Genomic DNA, 24,325 nt, shown 5'->3' on the forward strand with positions numbered 1-24,325 from the left:
CTCTCTTAATTATCTGATGAGAAGAACATTGCAAACTCTCCTTTCACATTTAAGTGATGATGTGGAGATGCTGGCGTTGGACTGGGGTGGGCACAGTAAGAAGTCTCACAACACTAGGCTAAAGTCCAACAGGTTTATTTGGTTTCATATGACTCACCTGATGAAGGAGCAATGCTCCAAAAGCTCGTGATACCAAATAAACCTGTTGGACTTTAACCTGGTGTTGTGAGACTTCTTACTGTGCCCACCCCAGTCCAACGCTGGCATCTCCACATCATGGCTACCACCGACACCGCAAACCGCCAGCTCAAAGTGGAGAGGATCTCCAAGAAGATTGCGCATATTGACACAGACATCAAGTTTCTTCAAAGACGCAAGAAAGCAGGCACTCACCTGATGAAGAAGCAGCTCATGCTACCAAATAAACCTGTTGGACTTTAACCTAGTGTTGTTGAGGCTTCTTACTGTGCACATTTAAGTGTACACAAATATAGTTTGAGTTCATTCTATCTCCAGTTTGAGGGATGTTATTCATAGAAAATTGGATTACAATGAAACCGTGGAGTTAGGAAATACACCACCACTTATAAAGAGGGAAAGCAAACTTAAAAAACTATCTGTTTAAGGACAGGTGATAAGAGGATATATCAGTGCTTTTTAAATTAACCCCCCTCCTGTCTGTAACAACATATTAGGTATCTAAGGTTCTGAAGAAGCATCATCCAGGTGCAAAATTTAGGCTCTATTGTCTCTCCATGGATGCTGTCAGACCTGCTGAGATTTTCCATCATTTTCTGTTTTTGTATTGGAGATCCATCCTGATCTGCATGTACAGTACCATTCCATATAGTGGAGCCATGAAGCCACTAGGGGTGGCCCAAGCTGCACATTCATGTTTGAGGTATGAATTAGTTTGTAAAAACATCACACTGCATGAATACCCATTTCCTGGGGTGGGGTGGGGGCGGTGAGGGGAAGGGGTGGGTATGGGAGTGCATGGCATAAACCCACAGATAATCTATTACTAATATGTCTGTGTCTTTTCTATGCCAATGTCAAGCTGAACTCTGACGAAAATGATTGCAAACTCACTTCATTGAAAAATGATGCATAACCTTGCACAGATGACATGAAATAGAAAGCATAAACCTCACAGAATGATGAAGGAGATCTGGTGAATTTAGTACATTCAATACATAGAAGCTGGCTCACAATGTTATGCAAGTCTGAAGCATTTCCATAAAACTGGACTCAATTATTCAGGTACGTGATATAACAGTTACTGGCGGTGCCAAGTATTCTTGAGGAAGTTTACAGGTTGCAGAAATACATTTACATGCTTTTTAGGAAGCTGTCTGAAAAAAAGAGCTTCAGTTGGCAGTACAGAAGTGTGCCTTGAACTGTTATGGGCATTCACTCTTTAATAAAGACTGTTAGCAATTTTAATATTCCTACAAAAAAGCCTGTTGTTGGAAAACATTCTGTTAAAAAAAAAGTTATCAGCTTGTAATTTCTTCAATTTTAAAACAGCCATTTAGAAAAGTGAAGCAACATTTACACTCGCTCCTGGTTTTAATACATGTCAAATATGGTACCCATTACACAACATCTGCCTGCTGTTTATATTGTTTGACACATTTCCCAGTGCATAAAGATTACTTAAAACATCACATGGTATCCTATCGTAAAAACTTTGGTGTAATGACATTAATACTTAAAGTGTTATGCGCATTTTAATTTATTGATCATGAAAATTGATAAGGCCTAGGGTAGGTGTAGAGGTGTGATTAATATGTGCCTGTCGCCTCTGACAGAGGCAGCACACAAACTTCATCTCGTTTGCTCATTTATGTGAATAGAGAGTGCTGTCAATGCCAAAAGTGCTGTTGAGTGGCTGCATGCCCAAGTAGAGGATGCAAAATTGTGAGAGGCCGATACAAGTTAAACCAGCCTGCACTATTTAAAACCAGACAACCCCTCGACAAGGGGAGATGTATTTTGACTGCAGCGGCCACTGGAAGCCATTTTGAAAGTGAGGATCTCCTGGGAAAGACACAAGAATGGCCCAACACAGTGAACAGGTTCAATGGTTCTCTGACGCAGCATTGGAGATCTTGGTGAAGGGGAGAGATTCCTTATCCATAGGGGACAAGAGGCCCTCTAAACAAACACTGAGAAGACAGTCAGAGCAGATAATTTCCACATTCAATGCTAGCAGTGTGGTCCCAAGAATCTGGACGCAGTGTCACAAGGCCCCCCCAAGGCCAACACAGAGAGCAGACTCCAACACCGTAGAGAGCAAAGTATTGTACCACAGAGAGCAGATTCCACTATCACAGAGAGCGGACTCTGATACCACAGAGAGCGGACTCTGATACCACAGAGAGCGGATTCTGATACCACAGGGAACAAAATATTGTACCACAGAGACCAGACTCTAAGACCACAGAGAGCACACTTCAATACCACAGAGGGCAGACTCAAATACCACAGAGAGCAGACTCTCTAACCACCGACAATGGACTCATTCCATGGACAGCAAAGTTAGGGACAACCTGTGAGTAAAGCCAGTGACCCCCGGCAGTTGCCCTCCTCTTTCTCATACACCACAACACTCCCTGGGGCTGTTCAGTTGCCTCTGTCCCCCTTGGACTCCCTGGTGCTCAGAGGAGATCATGGAGCTCATCTCCTACTCCATCTCGGAGGTCATAGCGCCTGGTTCCCTTTTGTAAAATACAGTAATGATTTGCATCAGTGTGACATCACAGCTGATAGGCGGGAAGATTCTTTGGGGCAGAAGATGCGATGTTAAACTTGCTCAGTATGTTATAATGGATTAAACTTCATGCAAATCAGGGTTGCACCCTGCCTAAGCATGAACCAGATCACATTATCGGAGGAAGTGGGGGCCTGGAAAGATTGCGATTGGAAATTTCACCAATGCAAATCCTGTTTGTGGCCTCTCGTGAGATTTAGTGGCCAGTATGTGATTTGTGCCCATAGCTAACATGGTCATTGGATCACATCCCATAACTCTGTATGTTTTGAATATTTTGAATTCAAATGGTAGGTCAGCTACATCCCAATTCAACTGGGAAACCTTGTGCACATTCTGAAATTATCCCAATGACTTCCATCTCTGTAGTACATGGGATAATTGGCATGCTTTTTTGAAGCTCTGTCCACAAACACAATCTATGATGGGAACACACCACCAAGTAATGGGGTCAATGGGTGGGATTTTATGGCCTCGCTCGTCCCGAAACCGTAAAATCCTCCCAAGATCAACAGGCCTTCCTGTTGTCCACTCCCGCCTACTCCGATTCCCATGACGGGCGGGGCGATAAAATTTCACCCTTTGTTTTTTATTCGATTTGTTGCTTAGCAACTCCCAAAGCCACTCATTATATTTACAACCTTCTTTGGCCCTGGTTGACGATGTTTTTGCTTGACTCCCTTTTCTGGACTGAGCTAAGCCGGTGCTCGTTCTCTTGATGCGCTGACCCACTCAAGGAACAGGCGTGCTATACGCTGCAATCTTACCATGAGGGATACGTCTGCTTACCAGCTCTTTATTTGAGCACTAGCTTGACGCTGTGTCTTCAAAGATTTTCTTTCCAGTTAGCACACTACGAACAGGACTTCAAGGATCCCCATGGTATATTTTTTGCCAGTGAAGGCGACCTGCCATTGGCCGGTGACGGTATCTTCTGGTCCCACCGATGTCTATGGAATTTTGCGTGCCCCACACCCACTGGGAATCACACAGCGCGCGGTAGGTCACCATCGGCCAGACCGGAATTTCCTACTGGTGGGAGGGACTAGAAATTTTCTGCCTACATTTCCACTCTTTCTAATGCTGTAACTTTGTTGCAATCTTACCAAAACTTTGAAGGTCTTCTCATGTCTTGAAGCACATTCTGAGACTGTTCACCATGTTGTACCAGTAATTAACCTTGTTGCATCACCATATTATGTTCTTATAATGATATAATACTTGCACTCATTTACTAGACAAGACACAAGGCACCAATTACTTATAGGAGATTTGGTAAACATATTGTGGATTCATTTATTAAGATTACTCATATGGAAACAGTTTTAGGTATGAAGCTTGAAAGCAACAGAGCTGTGTATGTGCTCTGCTCAAAGCAAAAGTGACACTAAGACTGGATCACATGACATATTTCCCTTCCAGTGATTTGATGTTGATATCCCTTAAGTACGTATTACAACACAGACTTATGAACAAAGTTAGAGCTCATGGAATGAAAGGGAGAATAGCAATATGGAAATGAAATTGGGTGAGTGACGAAGTGAAAAATTATTGTTTTTCAGTGGAGGAAGGTTTATAGTGGAGTCCCCAGGCATACCTCGCTCTTCCTGATATCCATTAATGGCCTAGATCTTAGAATGCACTGCCTGAGAGTGTGATGAAGGCAGGTTCAATTGAAGCTATCCAAAGGGAATTAGATCATTATCAGAAAAGGAGAGATTTGCACTGTCACTGCGAAAAGGTAGGGGAGTGCCACAAGATGAATTGCTCCTTCAGAGGGCCAGTATAAACATGATGGCTGAATGGCCACCTTCTGTGTTGCAGCCATTCTATGATTCTAATTCCACACTGCTACTAATTAATACTCATCATCAGGGGTTTCCGCTCATGTAATCACCAGCCTACAATTATCCCTCTTCTTTCATTTTTAATTGACAGGAAACTCTTGGGCTGATAGGCACAAATGTAAACAATCCCGGCCACCATCTCTTGGACCTTATCAGTCAGTACCTTCAATACTTTGATTTTTGAGCATTTGTTGAAATGTCATTTGGGCCGGGGAGTTGAAAAATCTTTCCACTTGTAGTCAGACCCCTAAATTAAGCATCACATGAATATTCTTAATATGCTGTACATTAATAGTATTGCATAATTAGAGTAATCAGTAACAGCTCATTAACACTCTTCTGCGCCAATGCACCAAACTTTATCACACAGTAAATCACAGCTAGCCCTTTCTGTCATATGAGTAAATTTTCCTAAGTAAGCAAACGCTTCATAGTTTACTGTAACCACATTGAAATAATTTCAGTGATAAAAGTGTTTTACTAAAATAATGGCTTAATTACATTATTGCTCTTGGAAGGACGCAAATACATGACTACCTTGCTCTAATATCAACTGAGTTCAGATACATTCAACTTGAATTAATGAGATGGAGCTTCTGTAGCTCTTCAAGGGAGAGTCAAATTCACCGAGATCAGACAACGTGGAAGAAAGCTTACATTCCGCCTCATGAAGATGGATGGCTTTCAAAAACAGCAAAAATGGGTAGCATTTGTTTGGATCAATGACATGAGATTGCACTATCTGCAGTAAGCCTTACTCAATGGGAAAGCAGGTTGTAGGTTCTGGTGAACAGTCACCAGACCCAATTCACACATTTCAAGAGGTAGAATGTTTACTGCACTACAATTATTATTGTTCAATGTAAAATATATTACAACAATGCATGTGTTAGATATTGCGATCACTTGTTTGTTAGGATGTCAGTGTTGACTCAGTCAGTACTCAGTCAGTCACTTTGATAACCAGATGGTTATGGGTTTAGGTCCCACTTCAAAGACTTGAGCACATCTGACGAGACAGAGGACAGGAATAAGATAGAGAATCTGGTGAACTGGTGCGGCAAAAATAACCTCTCCCTCAATATCAACAAAACAAAGGAGATTGTCATTGACTTCAGGAAGCGTAAAGGAGAACATGCCCCTGTCTATCTCAATGGGGACGAAGTAGAAAGGGTCGAGAGCTTCACGTTTTTCGGTGTCCAGATCACCAACAACCTTCCTGGTCCCCCCATGCTGACACTATAGTTAAGAAAGCCCACCAATGCCTCTACTTTCTGAGAAGACTAAGGAAATTTGGCATGTCAGCTACGATTCTCACCAACTTATACAGATGCACCATAGAAAGCATTATGTCTGGTTGTATCACAGCTCGGTATGGCTCCTGCTCTGCCCAAGGCTGCAACGAACTACAAAAGGTCGTGAATGTAGCCCAATCCATCACGCAAACCAGCCTCCCATCCATTGATTCTGTCTACATTTTTCACTGCCTCAGCAAAGCAGCCAGCATAATTAAGGACCCCACGCACCCCGGATATTCTCTCTTCTTTTCCTTCAGGAAAAAGATACAAAAGTCTGAGGTCACATACCAACCGACTCAAGAACAGCTTCTTCCCTGAATGGACTTACCTTGCATTAAGTTGATCTTTCTCTACACCCTAGCTATGACTGTAACACTAGATTCTGCACTCTCTCATTTCCTTCTCGATGAACGGTATGTTTTGTCTGTATAGTGCGCAAGAAACAATACTTTTCACTATGTTAATACATGTGCCAATAATAAATCAAATCAAATCAAATAATCTAGGTTAGCACTTTGGTGCTATAGTGAGAAATTGCTGCAATGCGAGAGGTGAGTTATTTGAGATGCAACAATATAAAGAAAAAGTGGGGAGTTCTCTTCACATCCTGGCCAACATTGATCCTTCAATCAATACCGTCAAAACAGATTGTGGATATTGAGTGAGTTGGCATGGTTAGTGTAAGAGCAAAGATTGTTGGATGAGGGAGCATGGGTTGACATGTGGCTATAAATGGCCATGGTGTGGATGGGAGGGCACGGGTTGGCATGGGGCAATAAAGGGCCATGAGGATTGGGTGGCGACATTGTTGACATCGAGGCTCTGAGGGGTTATTGGGGTGAGAAGTGAAAATGAGGTGCCATAGGTGATGAGGTGGATGGGGAGTCGGGGTGGCATGGGTTGGCATGAGTGGAGCATGGGGAGTGTGTGGGGGCGGGGGTGAGGGTAGTAAAGTAAGAGGATTGGGCGAAAACTTCACATTTTAATCTTTATTTTTAAACTTTGGACTCAGTGTTTGAGCCTTGAAACTGGCTGGGAGTTTTGCTCCAGTGTTTCGGTAGGGTTTAAACTAGTGTGGCAGGAGGATGGGGATCAAAACAGTAGGTCAGTAAGTACTGAGGCTGGAGTCGAGCTGGGGGCCAGGGCAAGGCTAGATAAGAAGAAGAGCATTCTGGAGCAGGATGACCTGAGTGGGCCTGGAGGTCTGGAGTGCATCTGCTTCAATGCGAGGAGCGTAACGGGTAAGATAGACAAACTTAGGGCCTTAATGCTTACACGGAATTTGGATGTGGTTGCGGTGACGGAGACATGGTTAAAAGAAGGACAGGACTGGCAACTGAATATTCTGGGGTATAAGTGTTTTAGGCGAGACAGAGGAGGAGCTAAAAAAGGTGGGGGAGTAGCGGTATTAGTTAGGGAGCATATTATAGCGGTGCAGAGGGTGGACAATTGAGAGGGGTCATGTAATGAGTCGCTGTGGGTGGAGCTCAGAAACAGGAAAGGTGCAATCACTATGCTGGGGGTATACGACAGGCCACCCAACAGCCCATGGGAAGTGGAGGAACGGATATGTCAAGAGATTCTGGATATGTGCAGAAACAATAGGGTTGTTGTAGTGGGAGACTTCAATTTCCTTGGTATAGACTGGAAAGTGCTTAGGGCTGGAGGTCTGGACGGGGAGGAATTTGTAAAATGCGTACTGTAAGGTTCTTTGGAACAGTATGTAGATAGCCCAACTAGAGAGGGGGCTATACTGGATCTAGTTCTGGGAAATGAGCCCGGTCAGGTCGTCAAAGTTGTGGTAGGGGAACATGTGGCAAATAGTGACCACAACTCTGTTAACTTTAGGAGAGTAATGGACAACGATGAGTGCTGTCCTATGGGTAGGGTGCTAAATTGGGGGAAGGCTAACTATAGCCGGATTAGGCAGGAATTGGTGGACGTTGATTGGGAGAGGATGTTCGGCGGTAAATCCACGTCTGGCATGTGGGAGTCTTTTAAGGAACAGTTCATAAGGCTGCAGGACAGGCATGTGCCTGTAAAAAGGAAAGATAGGAAAGGTAGGATTCGAGAGCCGTGGATAACCAGGGAAATTGAGGATCTGATTAAAATGAAAAGGGAGGCGTACGTTAAGTCCAGGCAACTGAAAACAGATGCAGCTCTGGAGGAATACAGAGAGAGTAGGAAAGAACTCAAACAGGGAGTTAGAAGAGCAAAAAGAGGTTACGAAATGTTCTTGGCAGACAGGATTAAGGAGAATCCTAAGGCATTTTACTCATATGTTAGGAACAAAAGAGTTGTCAGGGAAAAAGTCAGACCTCTCAGGGACAAAGGAGGGGAATTATGCTTAGAACGCAAGGGAATAGGGGAGATCCTCAATGAATACTTTGCACCGGTATTCACAAAGGAGAGGGACTTGTTGACTGGGAGCGTCTCAGAGGGAGGTGTTGACCCGTTAGAGAGAATCTCCATTACAAGGGAGGAAGTGTTAGGTTTTTTAGGTAACATTAAAACTGACAAATCCCCAGGGCCTGATGGCATCTATCCTAGACTGCTCAGGGAGACAAGAGATGTAATTGCTGGGCCTCTGACGGAAATCTTTGTCTCTTCATTGGACACAGGTGAGGTCCCTGAGGATTGGAGGATAGCGAATGTGGTACCATTATTTAAGAAGGGTAGCAGGGATAACCCGGATAATTATAGGTCAGTGAGCTTGACGTCCGTGGTAGGGAAGTTGTTGGAGAGGATTCTTAGAGACAGGATGTATGCACATTTAGAACGGAACAATCTCATTAGTGACAGACAGCATGGTTTTGTAAGAGGGAGGTCGTGCCTTACAAATTTGGTGAAGTTTTTTTGAGGAAGTGACAAAAGCGGTTGACGAAGGAAGGGCCGTGGATGTCATCTATATGGATTTCAGTAAGGCATTTGACAAAGTCCCTCATGGCAGGTTGGTTAAGAAGGTTAAGGCTCATGGGATACAAGGAGAGGTGGCTAGATGGGTAGAAAACTGGCTTGGCCACAGGAGACAGAGGGTAGCAGTCGAAGGGTCTTTTTCCGGCTGGAGGTCTGTGACCAGTGGTGTTCCGCAGGGCTCTGTGCTGGGACCTCTGCTATTTGTGATATATATAAATGATTTGGAAGAAGGTGCAACTGGTGTTATCAGCAAGTTTGCGGATGACACGAAGATGGCTGGACTTGCGGATAGCGATGAACATTGTCGGACAATACAGCAGGATATAGATAGGATGGAAAATTGGGCGGAGAAATGGCAGATGGAATTTAATCCAGATAAATGTGAAGTGATGCATTTTGGAAGAACTAATGTAGGGGGGAGTTATACAATAAATGGCAGAGCCATCAAGAGTATAGAAACACAGAGGGACCTAGGTGTGCAAGTCCACAAATCCTTGAAGGTGGCAGCACAAGTGGAGAAGGTGGTGAAGAAGGCATATGGTATGCTTGTCTTTATAGGACGGGGTATAGAGTATAAAAGCTGGAGTCTGATGTTGCAGCTGTATAGAACACTGGTTAGGCCACATTTGGAGTACTGCGTCCAGTTCTGGTCACCGCACTACCAGAAGGACGCGGAGGCTTTAGAGAGAGTGCAGAGAAGGTTTACCAGGATGTTGCCTGGTATGGAGGGTCTTAGCTATGAGGAGAGATTGGGTAAACTGGGCTTGTTCTCCCTGGAAAGACGGAGAATGAGGGGAGACCTAATAGAGGTGTACAAAATTATGAAGGGTATAGATAGGGTGAACAGTGGGAAGCTTTTTCCCAGGTCGGAGGTGACGATCATGAGGGGTCACGGGCTCAAGGTGAGAGGGGCAAGGTATAACTCAGATATCAGAGGGACGTTTTTTACACAGAGAGTGGTGGAGGCCTGGAATGCGCTGCCAAGTAGGGTGGTGGAGGCAGACACGCTGGCATAGTTTAAGACTTACCTGGATAGTCACATGAGCAGTCTGGGAATGGAGGGATACAAATGAATGGTCTAGTTGGACCAATGAGCGGCACAGGCTTGGAGGGCCGAAGGGCCTGTTTCCTGTGCTGTACTGTTCTTTGTTCTTTGTTTTCTGCTCTGCTATCATCCTTGGTTCCTCTGGGATCTCCTGCCCTGACCTCTAATCCTGCTCATGCTCCCTCCCAGAATGAAAACCTAGTGTCAGGGCAGCCATTTCTAAAGATCATGTTCCTCGATCCAGACATTTTCTTGCCTATGGGTACACAAACCTGGAGTGAAAATCTGGGCCAAAGTATTTGTTCTATGCATCTGTCATTTCCTCATTCCCCATGATAATTCCTCCAGTCTCTGCCTCTAAGGGGTCAGCATTTACTTTAGCTAGTCTCCTTTTTATATACTTGTAAAAGCTCTTACAAACAATCAGCTTTTATATCCCTGGCTAGTCTACCCTTATGTTCTACTTTTTCTCTTTTTACCAATGTTTTGATGTTCTTTTCTTAGTTTCTAAAACACTCCCAATCTCAGGCTTACTACTGTTATTACTATAATGTATTGCTATTTATTATATACCTCTTCTTTTGATCTACTGCTGTACTTAACTTCCTTAGTAAGCCATGGACAGACCTTTCTTTGAGATTTTGTTTCTTAAGGGAATATAGTTTTATTTAACAGTTTTAATTTGTTCCTTTGAATGTTTCCCACTGTTTATATATTGTAATACATTTTAATCTATCTTACAAATCAAACTTAGCTAATGTACCTCAGATCTGTAATTGGCTTTGTTTAAGTTTAAGATTCTTCTTTGGATTGGAGGTTTCAAATTGCTGTGCAATTTAATTATATTGTGATCACTATTTCTCAGCAAATGTTTTTGCTATGAGATCACTAATTAACTCTGACTCATCGCCCAATACTGGATCTAAAATAGCTTATCACTAGTCGGTTCCACAACGTGTTGTTCCAGGAAACCATCCCAAAAGCATTTGACAAACCTATCTTCTGCATTACCTATGCCAATTTCATTTGTTAAGTCTATCTGAAAACCTGAAGACCCCACAATCATTACATTGCCTTTGTTACAAGCTCCAATAATTTCTTGCTAAAGCATTAGCCAACACTATAACTACTGTTGGTGGGGCAGGATGGGAGGGTGCAAAAGACTCTACCCACCAGCATTCTAGGACCCTTATTATTCCTAATCTATAACTATATTGATTCTATTTCCTGTTCTTTTGAGCCAAGATCCATTCTCACTTCTCTCTTTATGTCATTTATTTTACTATCAGGATTGTTCCTCCTCTTTTTCCATTCTGTGTATCATTTCCACATGTTGTGCATGCTGAAATATTTATTTCACAACCTTGGTCACTTTGTAACCATGTCTCTGCAATGCAATTAGATCTAAATCATTTATCTATATTTGTGGAACTATTTCCTCTCGCTTAATTGTGAATGCTTCATGCATTCAAATAAATAGCCTTTACTTTTATATCTGTACTACTATTATCTGTAGGAATCTTATTTGCAGAAGCATTTTTACTGTTAAACTCTTCATGTCCCACTCTGCTTGTCATTATCCAAATTGCTACACTGTTCAATTGTCTTGATTTTTCTTTTTGTGATTTCTAAATTTCCCTTTTTCTGAACTCTCTGTCTCTTTTAGTTTAAAGTGCTATTCACACCCTAATTACATGATTTGCCAAGGCACTGGTCACATCCTGCTTTAAATGCAGCCCATCCCAATAGAACATCTCCCACTTTCCCCTGTAATGATGCCATTGCCCTATGAATTGAAACCTTTTCCTGCCACACTATTCTATGAGCCACATATTTAACTCTCGAACCAGCTTCACTCTCTATCAATTGGTGCATGGCTTGGCTCACAAACCAGTAAAAAAATGTTGAAGTTCTTCACTTTAAATTGGACCTTAATGACTCAAACTCTCTCAGTGGAACATCATTTCACCTATAATAAGCAAAATACTATGGATGCTGGAAAAATTCTGCAGGTCTTGCAGCATCTGTAGGGAGAGGAAATAGAGTTAGCATTTTAAGCCCATTTGGCTTTTCATTGGAACGAAATGAAAGGGAAAATGTGTTGGATATTTTACTGTAGCTGGGAGAGTTGCAACAAGGATGTAGCGAACTTAAGAACAAAAAACAGGTGGCCAAGCATGGGAGGTGCAGGAAGGGATTGTTTTTTGCATTGAGATAAAAAATGTATTCAATATAAACAAAGGGGTTAAGATGGAAGAGAAAGGTCAGAGTCTAAAATTGTTAAATTTCACCTCTGTTATTTGCTCCTACATGGACCCCAACAACTGGATTCTAACCCTCCCACCATTGTCTCCAGCCATGAGGAAATGTCCTTAACCCTGCCAACCCTGCAAACAAAATCTCCAGAATTCCTAGTTGTGGCTGCAGAGAACAGTATCTGCCCCCAATGTTTTATAGTTAATTTGCTCATCCACCTTGCAACCCTTGCTTTCTTCAACATTGGTAGCAAATACCTTGTACCCATTATTCAAAATCCAGGAGGGAGGGTCCTCCTACATTCTGCATCCTTTACCTGTCCCACCAGTAGACACATTCTCCTGTCTCTGACCTTTAACCAACTCTAAAGATCTACTTAACCTAAAGGGTGTGGCTGTCTCCCAAAAGTAAGTGTTCAGGTAATTCTTCTCCTTTCTGATGACCAACAATATCTGCAACTCGAACTCCAGTTCAACAACAAGTAGTCAAATGTGCTCACACTGCAGATTCCTGCAAATATGGATGTCTGACAGTGCAGTTTTCTCCACTGACTCCCACATGCTGCAGTTATGGCACACCACCAGCCCTGTCATGTCTGTCTAATCTTATCTAATTATTTGATCTGTTAACTAATGACTAATTTGATAAGTTAAAGTCTTCCAACTTGGAGACAAAAGCAAACAATCAGTAGCCATAGAAGGTAAAATGAAACAAATAAAATAAAGCAACACTTCCTTCCTCCTTCACACTGAATTCCCATTTGCACCCAATTATGATTTAAGCACTCAGAACTCTATTCCTGAATCACTCTGTCCATCTCCACAGAACAGAACAGAACAATACATAAAGGGCATTTCTTTCTTTGACTGTTTCTGGCGCCAGCTGTATTTCCTGATATGTTTAGCCTAGTGGAAGGCATCAAGGTTTTCCACGTGATCTGAGGTTCAGATTGCAATTGGGTGCTGGTGACATAATTAAAGTAATTATCTGCATATTTAAAGTAGGACCCGACTGCCTTCCAGTGATCATCCTGTTCACCTGCTCTTAAGTGGAGGTCGATACTGGGACCCATGAGAACGAAGGAGGTATATTGCCCATGGTATTTTAGTTGTCCATTCACCTTCTTTCCAATGGAACAAGGAACTTAAAATTTCCCAAATAATCTATTCTTTAAATTCTGCTTAAAAACTTGCACTTTGACTTCTGGGTAGAAAGAGGAGCAGAGACATAAGTGCTGTTGTGGATAGCCTCAATTTTGAGCCTGGTCTCTCCATGCTCCACCCATTCCCCGTGACTAAAATTTCAATTGCAAGATCTTCATCCTCACCTTGCTTTAATGCCTCACTCTCCCTTCTTATCTTGGTGACTTTCTTCAGCTCTGTTTCCTTGTCAAATGCTTTCCTCCTCTGGCAAATTCCATATTCCCCAACGTCTGTGTTTCACTATAGATGATCCTTTAACTGTGCTCTCCTATCCAAACCAGACAGCATGGATGTGGTAGACTAGTCTAAGAGAGAATCAAAGTAAGAGAGGTGTACATTTATAAGTTTCCTTTTGCAACCCTAGGACATTGTACTGTGTTTTACAGCTAATTAAGTGCTTTTGAAATGCAGTCACTGTTCCATAGGAAACATGAAAGCCTATTTGCCCATGAGGTACGGCAAACCGACAATGAACAGATATTCTATTCAGTGAAGTTGGTTGAGGGATAAATATTGCTCAGAAAACCAGGGAGAGCTCCCTTTCTCTTTTTGAAAGTAGTGTCTTAAATCTTTTACAACCTCATGACAGAACAAACAAGGACTAAGTTTAAGGTCCCCTCCAAAAGACAGCATCTCCAACATAGCAGCACTCACCCAGTATGACAATGGGGTGCCAGCCTGGATTCAGAAGTTGGGTTTGAACCAAAACCTTCGGAATCAAGGCAAAAGAGCTACCATTGAGTCACAACTGACACCGAATCAAATCAAAGAGGAATAAATGAGGTCAACCAGTAGATAACTAATCGCTTCATCTCCTGTTGTAAGGTCTGGAGACAACTAACATTTAAGTTGCTGATGATAACTTGGGCAAAATGCTAGTGCTAAAAGGTCTCTTTGCTCCTTATTTGTACTTCTTCTCTGATCTTCACTAAGTATAAACTTATAGACGATCTCAGTACACCAGAAGTATAAAGTTTATAGCCTTAATGGTGAATTTGGCTCTCATCCAAACTGTTAAACAAAGTTATAAGACCATTTTGTGTTTACTTGGGTTCTGACAATGTCTGGGAGATAAGCACTCCTTCTGCCACCACTGCTGAAAAATTACTTCAACATATATTAATATGCTTTCCAAAAGCCACAAAGGAACATGGTTACATTAATGCAACAACACACGTTTTCAGAAAGGTAATTGAGCTCAGTGAACAGTTCATAAGGTAAATACTGTGAACAGGTGTCAGCCTCAGTTCAGTGCAGCACTCTTGTCTCTAAGTGAGTAGGTCATGGATTCAGGTTTGTGTAAGTAATCTGGGCTGACAATCCAGTTCAATATTAAAGCAATGCTGCACAGTTGAGAGAGACCTCTCCAGATGAGACCTTAAACTGAAGTTTCATCTGCTGTCTCATAGGAGTATAAAAGATCCGATGAAAATATTTGGGAAAAGAGTTTTCCCTATGTCCTGGTCAACATTTATCCTAAAACCACCATCAATAATAAAAACAGATTTTCTGTTTATTTACCTTATTAGTTGTTAGGACTAGCTGTGTGCAACCCTAACTCAAATCTAATTGTATTTCTAACTCTAACCCGAGCCGAGACTCAAAATCTGATCTTTATCCTGATCCTGACCCAAACACTGAATATCCCAGACCCCAAACTTTACTCAATTCCTAATTTACTCCCTGGCCCATACCTACAAACCTAATCCTGATTATCCATGCCCAAGACAGTAAACTACATTGAAAAAAAGACAGAAAATATGCCGGAATTCTACCGCCCCACCTGCCATGGAATTGGAGCGGGTGAGGGACAGACAATGGAAATGTCCGTTCTCCTCGTGTGGGATTTTCCAGTCTCGCTTGAGGATGTACCTAAGTACAGAGCCCTGTGCCATCCCACTGGAAATAGCCTCCCAGTCCCAAAAACAGTTGCCGACCATAACTCTATGAACCAATTTTGAATCTGACTTGCCACTCCCATTCGATACGACAAGCTTTGACATTTCTGGCCAGTCTCCAATATGGGACCTTGTCAAAAATCTTGCCTAAATCTATGTGGACTTTATCAAACACTTTGGGCCTGATTTTACCATAAAGTCCCCCCCTTTCGGACGCAAAAACTTGGTAAAGTCAGGCACGAGGCGAGTCCGTGCCCGTTCCCCCTTTACCAATCACTGAAAATGGCCACCATCTGGACTGTGCCCGAAATGGGCTCAAAATCAATTTAAATGCATTTGCATGCATTTAAATTGACTTAATAGGCTGCAGGCCCAAATTTATCAGCACTTCCCCCTTTACCACCTGCATTTGCCTGTCCAGATTCGGCGCGAATCAGACATGGTCTGCAAAGATCTGAGGAGGTAAGTTCCGAGCTTCCGGCGGATCTCTGACACAGATCGGTGGTTTGAGGTGGGGGGGAGGGGGGTAAGGAGGTGGATCAAATGGCTCTCTGGTGGGGGGGAGGGAGACATGTCAGATGGCTCCCTGGTGGGGGTGAGGGAGGTGGGTCATATGGCTCTCTGGTGGGGGGGAGGGAGGCAAGGGGCCACGATCAGTCTGGGTAGCAGGGGGGTTGGGGGATAAGGGGGTCAGTAATGCTGTGGGGGTGGGGCAATGTCTGTGGGGGCCAGAGGGAGGCATTATCCAGCCCGGGAGTGATGTGGCAGGGGAGCGTTTTTCTATTTTTTTCCTACTGCTCATACGCAGTTGGAAGCGCCGATCGGAGCTGCAGGATTTCAGTGCAATAAGCCCCGCCCACAGGCTTCTGCAGCGCGTTTCAGAATCGCTGCTATTTTTTCAAGTGGAGTGCGTATGGGGGTGCCTGAGAACACGTCTAAAAGTCAGATCTGAAACACTCCCAGCTTAAAGTCTGCCCAGCACTTCGAATTAAAATGGTAAAATAGGGCCCATTATGTTGATCCTGTTATTGCCTCAAAAATCTTCAATCACATTATCAGTCATGACCTTCCCCTAATCAATCAGTGCTCACTGTCCTTGGTTTTCTGCCTGATGATTTACAGTGTTAACAGAATCTTTTCTATTAATTTTCCATGCACCAATGTTAGGATGATTGGCCTATAGTTACTGGATCTATCACTTCCTCTATAACCTAGTGGTATTGTCACTCGACTATTAATCCAGAAACTCAGTTAATGTTCTGGGGACGTGGGTTCGAATCCTGCCTTGGCAGACACTGGAATTTGAATTCAATAAAAAAAAAATCTGGAATTAAGAATCTACTGACGATTGTGAAACCTTTGTCGATTGTCAGAAAGAAACACCTGGTTCACTCATGTCCTTTAGGAATGGAAATCTGCCATCCTTATCTGGTCTGACCTACATGCAAGTCTAGACCAATATGGTTGACTCTCAACTGCCCTCTGAACAAGGGCAACTAGGGTTGGGAAATAGATGCTGGCCAGCCAGTGACACCCATGTCCCACGAATGAATAATAAAAACACACATTAACACCCAGGAGGGAATGGCAAATAATGGGAAGAGCCCTGAATATTTCCTTCCCTGCATCTCTTAATATTTTGGCAAACATTTCTTGTGGTCCTGATAGTTTGCCTGTGTTGAAAGAAGCTAAACATATTTCCTTCCTCACTATTTTAATCTTATTCAATGTTTCACACCCCTCCTTCTTCACTAGAATGTCTAAATGCCCCTTCTCTTTTGTGAAGATAACCATGTCCTCACACAAATGAACATTTTGATCTCAAATTAGCCTTACTCTTTCTTTAGTTATCCTCTTATCCTTTATGTATTTATAAAACATCTTTGTGTTATCCTTCATTTTGCTTGCCAGTATTCTTTTCAATATCCTCTCTTTGCTTTCCAAATTTCTGTTTTAATTTGACTCCTGCACTTCTGTTTCCTTACCAGGCTCTCTGTAGTATTATGCACTTAGTATCTGACAATAGCTTCCTTTTTCGGCCTTATCCTCCCTTGTATGCTCTTTGACATTCAAGGGAAGGGTGCCACTCAATTTTCTTCTGGGAACTTATTTATCTGAAACTCTCCTTGAGTGCGTCCTACTGCTCTGACACTGATTTACTTTCAGCTAGCTATTTCCGCTCCATGTTTGTCAAATCCTGGCCAGAATAATACAGTGCGTGCACCTGTAGGCCAATTAAATCCTTTAAGGAACTTCCCCTGCCACTGCTGGCATTTCACTCATGGTGGGTGAGGTCCCAGCCGACAAGAATAGACGGGCCGGGACACACACAAGCATACATGTTTTGCTTCCTGGTTGGGCATCCCCCTCCAAGATGGGAACACTCTTTTGCACTTTCCTTCCTTTCTTCACCTATTACACACTTATTTACAAACAAAGGTCTGATAGAATTAACTATGTGACTATTTTCCAATCCTCCCTGGCTCCAACTGAGGATCCTCCCTGACCCTGGATACATGCCCTTGCACTCGTTTGGCTTGGCTTCCCTCCTCAACGTTCCATAGGGTATGGCCCAATCATGTGGCCTTCAGGGATCGTCCCATAAAGGGGCCACATTACTCAGTCCCTCTGAAATGTCTTCAATCAGGCCATTGAGGTTGGCCTATTGGAATATGAACTCCCTGATTAAAGATCTAATTGATCTGCCAATCAGGAAGCCTTTGCCTTGTACTTAACCGGGAGTGTCAGTTCCTCTGACACCCCGGAGGTAGACTGCTAGCACTCTGTGTACTGCTGTTAGAGTTGTAAATAAAGGGATTTTGGTGAAGAGACTTCTGTTTCCACAGACTTATTACACCCCAACTCCGAAATTTACTTATGGATGAAACAAAAAAAAATCATTAACATAGGCAGGCAAATTACAACAGACATCAGGAATACCCCAGGTAAACTCATCATAGGTTAAGTTGGTCCTGGGACTCCTGGACCCTGGTAAAACATCTCAATCCTGTTCAGAAAATGAAGAATCTGGTTGGACAGTTGCGAAAGGTGGACTCATCAATCCGGGGTTAAGATCCTCCTCTGGAGCTGCTGTCTCCTCAGTTAAAGAAACTGTTGGTTACTCTGGTTCCACATTTACAACCAGGCTCCCTCTAACCAATCCTGCTTGAACCCCTGTATTAGGCCCCGCTCTCTTCCTCAGATGGTTTACATGTTCCTTGACACAACAACCTTGTATCTTTATAACATAGGAGACTGGTCCTGTTCCTTCCACAGTCTTTCCAGCCACCCATGTCGGTCCTGCTGCAAAGTTTCTGACCAGAACTAAATCATCAAAATCATCAACTAAATCAGTATACTGAGAGATCAGCGCTTGCGCAGTGGCCCCCTCAGCAGTCTGATGCCGGCCTTTCGGGTGGCTGAGGCTCTGCCTCCCCCCACTACTGGCATAAATCTCCTGACAGCCTCTGTAGTGCACAGAGTTCTGGAAATTCATTAAATGAAGCTCACCCAAAAAATGAGCGGGAAAAATTCCCATTTTCCTGCCTGTTGGATACTGAGTTATTTTGCTTTTTCTGAGAAAATCTGCCCCTTCTCACACTCTCCCCCTATCCCCCTGGGATATTGGGACCTACTACTGATCACTCCCTGTGCTGGTCTCCCCACCCCCACTTTACCCCCTGACATCGCCCCCCCCCCCCCCCCCCCCCCAATCGCTGTGCCGGACAGCACCCCTCTGCTCCCCCCCACCCCGATTGCTGTCCCAGCCAATCAACCTCCACCCCTCCTGATCGCCACTGCGCCCTGGCTCCAACTGAGGATCCTCCCCAACCCGGGATACATGCCCTTACACCTGATTGGCTCGGCTTCCCTCCTTGACACTCCATAGGGTCGGCTCAGTCATTGGCCCTCAGGCATCGCCCCCTGAAAAGGGCCACACTACCACACTAACCACAAGAGCAAGGAACTGGAGAGAGGTTTTGCTTGACTGGTCAGGACTCATACAAAACCTTCCAGCCTTTTGGTCACATATCACTGGAGATTCAATTGTAAATCCAGCTTTTAACACCTTAGATTGGATGCAATTGTGGCTATCCACCTCCCCTCACCCACTGTCAACTGCCAGTAATTGGCTGCAGATCCCTCACTAAACCATGGATCCAAAACCTCTTTTCCTGTTTAATTAAATGTAGATATTAAGGATCAAAGGATGTTTTTATGTTCAAAAACCCAGCTGTAGCTCTTTGATAGAACACTTGCCCTTAAGGATTTCAACTGGAAAAAATATTAAACTGCATTTCTAAAAGATTTATGTTTATCCACCATAACATCATCTTACCTTATTTCTCCATCATCCATTGAATTGGTTTTTAAATAAAATGCCTTAACACCAGTGCAGAGTTGTATCAGACTGGCAACATTGTCAATGTTATTTCTGGATGCTATTTCTCAGAAAATGTTGTGAGTAGCCGGGACTGATAAAGTGCTACATTAAACCCAGCCTATCTTAGATACACCAAACTAACATGAGCATGTCTCACATGACAATATGCATGATCACAAATGTAGCCTAATGAAAGGAATTGTTCATAATGGAACATTAGCTGCAAAGAGAGCTCTGACTTTTACTCAAAACAGGGAAGAAAATGTGGGTTGGATTTTCAGGCAGAAAAATAAAAGAGGGTTTCCCACGTGTCACGCTAAATTTAATTACGGCCTTCTTTTCAATTTTTCAGCCCAAGAGGCAGCCAGATTGACAGATTGTCTGCCTGGTAAGCAGCCAGGGAGCTGGTGCAAGATAAGACTGACATCACAGGGCAGGAATGTGGGCGAGTGAGGAGAATTCAGCATTACATTGGAAGGCCTCATGTCAACGTTGGAAGAGGAGCAGAAGGAAAAGAGGAACCAGAGGATTCCAATGCAGAAGAGACAGAACCACAGGGTTAGCACAGAAATGTGGCACAGGTCAAGCCTGAAGAGGTGGTGAGGAATCCATGCAGGACGCCATTGTTGCATGGGACATACTGATCATCATGACAGTTCGACGGGCTGAATGGCTTTCTCCTGCTCCTTGCTTCCATGTTTCCACACATTGTGAGCAGAGTGAATCAGAGATTGTGGGGATCCTGTGGGGAGTGAGTCAGACATCAGTGGAGAGTGAATCGGACATTGTGGATAAGTATCAGATATCGTGGGGGGAATGTATTGGACATTGTACAGCAGCAAATTGGAGAGTGCAGGAAGTGAGTCGGTCATTAACTTCATATTGAGCATCTTTACTGGCTAATTCTCTATATTTAGAATGTTAAATGTCATTACACGAAAGAAAAATCCATCTATTTCGATTTTTTTTAAAAGTTCACTGACATTTATTTAAAATAGCTGATACTACAGACCTTGGGTATTGCTAAAAAAAAGATATATTATCAAAACTTTTCATCTTGTACTCATTGGAACTGGAATACCAAATTTCAAAAGTTACAACTAATTTGTCAACCAATCAGCATTCTCTTTCCACGCAGTATAAATGGTTGCTCCCTTTGATCTGTCCTGATGAGTGCAAGATGAAAAATTTTAAACAGCATGTCTCTTTCTTCAGCAATTTATTTTGCTTTCTACCTTAATTAATTTTTATTACTATCTAAAATATTAAGTGTAAAGTGAAGGATGTGAAGTGTTTTCATCTCCCTGGTTTTCTTGCCCACTTGTTGACATCACCACTGCTGTCAGGAAAAAGGAAGTCTACAAAGATTGCTCAATCATTGACCGCCGCTTTCTTCAAGATCAATGACAGGATTTTTGATGACATCTGGGCTATTCCTGCAGAAAGTTGACAATGTAATTCCAATGTATGCTGATCTCCCTGTTATACATTTATTCATCTTGTACTCTAGCAGTGCAATGGGCTTGTAGACAAGCGGAGGCTGTTTCACAGGCTTCCTGCTTGGCAACACAGCCTCTGAATATCTCCGCTTCAATGTTTTTCAGAGTAATCAGCTCCACGCCAGGGAGTGGGGACATCGGGGATTGCCTGGGGAGGTTCGGGAGGCCAGCGATCAGGGGGTGTGGATGTTGACAAGGGTGGCGAATGGGTAGTTGCGGGGCTGGCCAGCGATTGGCTGGCCAGCAATTGGGAGGCCAGTAGTGTGGGGCTACTGTTCACACGCCGATTTCGGCATTGACAGGTCGGCGCATGCGCAGTGGCCCGCTCAGCTATGCTGCTGGCCTCTCCAGTGGGAATAGGCCCTGCCCCCTAACTTTCAGAGGGAAAGCCACCAGGGCATTTGCAGTGCTTAGAGTGTGGGAGATTTAATCTGAAAATCACGCTAAAAAGAAAACAGCAGGAGTTACTCCAATTTTCATGCAAATTGGGGACTTTGAATTTTTTTGGGAGAATCCCAGCCAAGGACTTTGCAATTTGCAAAGAGCTGCTTTGTCACTGGTAGAACTTGTGTTGAAATTTCTAATATCTTTTTTATGTACTGTAATTTATTAACCACTTATTGTTCTGTCTAAAGTTTTTGAATGCTTTGGACGTGAAACTTCATTTCATGTTTTCTGCATGTTACGTTATATATTTCAATGTAGGTTAATATTTAAATTTAGCTTTCCATGTGTCAACCATTGCATGAATTATGTGATCCCCAGAAGAGGGATTCCCAACCTCAGCTCCCAACCTTCACTTTCTTGTTCCATGTCAATGGAGCCAAGCTCACTAGGTGGAAAATATATCCTTATGCTAATTAATCTGGACAGCCTTAACTCCATTCCGAGTGAGCACAGGCAAAGGATTAACCACAAATCATCACTAATTGGCACTAAAATTAGCCAAAGATTTAAATTCACACTGGCCCAGAATGGAACAGTGTAAATTTCTAAGGACAGGATTAAGAAGGGTTGAAGCAAATGGAATAAAACCCTACAGTTACCTAGGCTATAATTGGTCAAGTAACATTCAATAGGACAAGTGGGAGAATGGGGAGAAGTTCTACCCTTCAACACCAGATATCCTCCACCCTGGATGAGAAAGTAAATTTATCTTTTTCTAATGACTTTTGCCGACATTTGTGCATTAATCATATCCACCATTCACAGTCCAAAAAAAGGCTGTCATTTCATATTCCAAAATGTCTGTTCAAATTTCCCTCTAAGCATTTCACAATCATGTCATCCAGCTGTCTGTTAAAAACCATGCATCAATGTACATCTTAGCAGTAATTTCAGCACTGAACAAGTACAACACTTTGACAGTGAAGCTGACATATAATAAAATTATGAAAGTGACACCATGAACAAAAGACAAGGTAACAAAGAATGGGAAAAATACAACCAAATGGATCCGCCAAACAGGCACATTGATTTCTGTCATTCTAATAAGTGTGAGTGCAAATCATTCAAATGATTGTCAGAAGATCATTAAATAAATGTCACAAAATAACTGGCAAATCTCCTTTCTCTGAGTTTTCATCATTACTAAACTTCAACTGAGGATACGACTCTTCCAAAATAGGGTGGTCTATGCCCACCTGTGAGACATCCTTGCCTGCTGTCCCAATGGGCCAATATTATGTATATAAAAGGGCAGGAGAAAAAAATAATGAAATTAAATATTCTTTCTCAGAATGCACAAAGCATCTGCAATAAGACAAATCCACCGGTGACACAAATAGAGGATTTTTTCAAATCATTCTTGGGATGTGGGCATTGCTGGTTAGACCAGCATAAATTGTGAATCCTTAATTCCCTTGAGAAGGTGGTGGTGAGCTGTGTTCTTGAACTGCTGCAGTCTATGTGCTGAAGTACACTCAAATTGCTGTTAGTTAGGGAGTTCCAGGATTTTAACCCACCGACAATGAATGAATGGTGACAAATTTCTAAGTCAGGAATGTGGGTAGCTTGAAGGGAAACTTCCAGCTTATGGTGTTCCCGTGTGATTGCTACCCTTGTTCTTCCAGATATTAATGGTCATGGGTTTTGAAAGTGCTGTCTTGGGGGGCTTGATGAGTTCATGCAGTGCATCCTATAGATGGTACACACTGCTTCCACTGTATGTCAGTGATGGAGAGAATAACCATTTGAGGATCTGGTGCCAGTCAAGCAGGCTGCTTTGTCCTGAATGGTGTTGAGCTTCTTGAGTGCTGTTGGAGCTGCAGTTATCCAGGCAAGTGGAGAGTATTCATACTCCTGACTTGTGTCTTGTTAGATGGTGGACAGGATCTGATGGGGGAGTGAGGGGGGACATTAATGAGAAAGAACCTGGTGTCAGAAAATCATGAAGTAGAATCAGCATGGGAAGAATAAGGAATAGCAAGAGTCAGAAGAATCTTGTTGTAATAGTTAATAAATCCCCATATCAGTAGCTATACTGCTTTACAGAGTATTAAAGAAGAAACTGTTGAAGCTGAAAGAGCATTATAAAACCAATCAGAAATAAAGTTATCTTAAATCTAGTATTGTCTAATGAGGCAGGGTTAATTTGTAACATCATAGAAAAAAATCTATTACAAAATAGTGACCATAATACCATTGAATGTTATATTTGAAAGTCACATTCTCCAATCACATAGGTATGAGGGGAGAATTGACTAAGATTGATTGGGTAAATAGACTAAAAGGGAGCATAGCAAATGAAGAGTGGGAAACATATAATGAATCAATTCAAAATATTATACAAAAATACACTCCAGTGAAAAACAAAAACTCAGAAATTAAGACCCAACCTGTGCCTCACTCAGAAAGTTGAGGCTAGTATTAGAATAAAATAATGGGTTTAATAATGTCGTAAAGCATAGTAGCAAACCAAGGATTGGGAATTTTAGAAATCGGCAAAGAGCCACCAAAAAGTTGATAAAACGGAAAAAAATATAGAATATGAGGACAAAGTAGCCAGAAATTTAAAATGGGCTGTAACATTTTATCTGTTTATAAAAAGGAAGAGAGTAGTTAAAGTAAATGTTGGTCCTGTTGTAGTGATGAGAGGAATGAGGAAGTGACAGGCATTGTACAAATATTTTGTGTCTATCTTCACAGCAGAAGACACACCAGAAATAGAGGAAAACCGAAGGAGGAAATTAATATAAATAATAT

Source organism: Mustelus asterias, chromosome 10, assembly GCF_964213995.1.
Source record: "Mustelus asterias chromosome 10, sMusAst1.hap1.1, whole genome shotgun sequence".
Classification (NCBI taxonomy): Eukaryota; Metazoa; Chordata; class Chondrichthyes; order Carcharhiniformes; family Triakidae; genus Mustelus; species Mustelus asterias.